Source organism: Natator depressus, chromosome 28, assembly GCF_965152275.1.
Source record: "Natator depressus isolate rNatDep1 chromosome 28, rNatDep2.hap1, whole genome shotgun sequence".
Classification (NCBI taxonomy): domain Eukaryota; kingdom Metazoa; phylum Chordata; order Testudines; family Cheloniidae; genus Natator; species Natator depressus.
In genome coordinates this window covers 10,274,128-10,276,627 of record NC_134261.1, presented here as the reverse complement: position 1 = coordinate 10,276,627, position 2,500 = coordinate 10,274,128, and the positions used below count along the sequence as shown (strand labels likewise).

Below are 2,500 nucleotides of genomic sequence, written 5' to 3'. Positions count from 1 at the left end.
CTGCCGGCATGGGGTTGACCTGCTGGCCGCAGAGGGGCAGGCTCCGGGTTGACCTGGTGGCCGGACGGGGATTAAGCCCCGGCTCGGAGCAGGGCAAGCCCGGGCGGAGGGGGGTCCGCTTGGCCCCTGCCCGCGGGGGCAGGCTCCGGGTTGACCTGGTGGCCGGTTTGCTTTCGGGCCACCAGGTCAACCCGCTGAATGTATGGGGTTGACCTGCTGGCCGCTTTCCTTCCCGGCCACCAGGTCAACCCGCTGAATGTATGGGGTTGACCTGCTGGCCGCTTTCCTTCCCGGCCACCAGGTCAACCCGCTGAATGTATGGGGTTGACCTGCTGGCCGCTTTCCTTCCCGGCCACCAGGTCAACCCGCTGAATGTATGGGGTTGACCTGCTGGCCGCTTTCCTTCCCGGCCACCAGGTCAACCCGCTGAATGTATGGGGTTGACCTGCTGGCCGCTTTCCTTCCCGGCCACCAGGTCAACCCGCTGAAAGTATGGGGTTGACCTGCTGGCCGCTTTCCTTCCCGTCCACCAGGTCAACCCGCTGAATGTATGGGGTTGACCTGCTGGCCGCTCTGCTTCCCGGCCACCAGGTCAACCCCCTGCCGGTATGGGGTTGACCTGCTGGCCGCAGAGGGGCAGGCTCCGGGTTGACCTGGTGGCCGGCAGGGACTTCAGCCCCAGGGCCCTGGCAGGGCGACCCTGCCCTTGTTCCCCAGAAAAGGAGAGAGCTGGCTCGCAGCGGGAAAAGCTGCCTACGGCACCTGGGATTCCCAGGCGGTCACCCATCCAAGTACTAGCCAGGCCCGGGACGGTTTACCTTCCGAGATCGGACGGGATCGGGGGCCTTCCGTCCGGTATGGCCGTAGGCACTCGGCTCCGGTCCGCCTCGTCCCCTTTCCCTTACTGACTCCCCCTGCCTCGGGTGGGCCCGATCCTTTTTTCCGTTTTTTTTTTTCCGCTCCGGAGGCTTCGTGAGCCCCCCCCCAACACCCCTTTGGGGGTCGGTGAAATTTTTTTTTTCAGACTTCCAGGGGCCCGATCCTGGCCGCGGGCACCCGGCTCCGGGCACCCGGCTCCGGGCCGCCTCGTCCCCTTTCCCTTACTGACTCCGCTGCCTCGGGTGGGCCCGATCCTTTTTTCCGTTTTTTTTTTTCCGCTCCGGAGGCTTCGTGAGCCCCCCCCAACACCACTTTGGGGGTCGGTGAAAAAATTTTTTTCAGACTTCCAGGGGCCGATCCTGGCCGCGGGCACCCGGCTCCGGGCACCCGGCTCCGGGCCGCCTCGTCCCCTTTCCCTTACTGACTCCCCTGCCTCGGGTGGGCCCGATCCTTTTTTCCGTTTTTTTTTTTTTTCGCTCCGGAGGCTTTATGAGCCCCCCCCAATACCACTTTGGGGGTCGGTGAAAAAAATTTTTCAGACTTCCAGGGGCCCGATCCTGGCCGCCGGCACCCGGCTCCGGGCACCCGGCTCCGGGCCGCCTCGTCCCCTTTCCCTTACTGACTCCCTGCCTCGGGTGGGCCCGATCCTTTTTTCCGTTTTTTTTTTTTCGCTCCGGAGGCTTTATGAGGCCCCCCCTAACCGTTTTTGGGGTCGGTGAAAATTTTTAGTCAGACTTCCAGGGGCCCGATCCTGGCCGCGGCTTCGCAGGCTGGCCTGGGGGGGGGGGCATCTCTAGCTCCGGCCGCGGACGGCGAGACGCTCGGCCACCAGGTCAGCCCGGAGGAAAAGGCTGAAAAAAATGTCTAAGTCCCCCCGGGACACCAGGTCAACCCGGAGGAAAAGGCTGAAAAAAATGTCTAAGTCCCCCCGGGACACCAGGTCAACCCGGAGGAAAAGGCTGAAAAAAAGTCTAAGTCCCCCCGGGACACCAGGTCAACCCGGAGGAAAAAGGCTGAAAAAAAATGTCTAAGTCCCCCCGGGACACCAGGTCAACCCGGAGGAAAAAGGCTGAAAAAAAGTCTAAGTCCCCCGGGACACCAGGTCAACCCGGAGGAAAAGGCTGAAAAAAAGTCTAAGTCCCCCCGGGACACCAGGTCAACCCGGAGGAAAAGGCTGAAAAAAAGTCTAAGTCCCCCCGGGACACCAGGTCAACCCGGAGGAAAAGGCTGAAAAAAAGTCTAAGTCCCCCCGGGACACCAGGTCAACCCGGAGGAAAAGGCTGAAAAAAATGTCTAAGTCCCCCCGGGACACCAGGTCAACCCGGAGGAAAAGGCTGAAAAAAAGTCTAAGTCCCCCGGGACACCAGGTCAACCCGGAGGAAAAGGCTGAAAAAAGTCTAAGTCCCCCGGGACACCAGGTCAACCCGGAGGAAAAGGCTGAAAAAAATGTCTAAGTCCCCCCGGGACACCAGGTCAACCCGGAGGAAAAGGCTGAAAAAAATGTCTAAGTCCCCCCGGGACACCAGGTCAACCCCGAGGAAAAGGCTGAAAAAATGTCTAAGTCCCTGCTCGGCCATCAGGTCAACCCCATTCAAAGTGACGGGTTGACCTGATGGCCGGC

General features: G+C 61.2%; 1 non-coding gene across 1 annotated transcript; it reads right to left on the bottom strand.

Annotated features, from left to right (window-relative positions):
• Positions 1-750: 750 nt before the first annotated feature.
• On the bottom strand, positions 751-869 carry LOC141979743 (5S ribosomal RNA). The gene has a single exon (XR_012637136.1). It is a non-coding gene; the product is annotated as a 5S ribosomal RNA (ribosomal RNA).
• Positions 870-2,500: the final 1,631 nt, after the last annotated feature.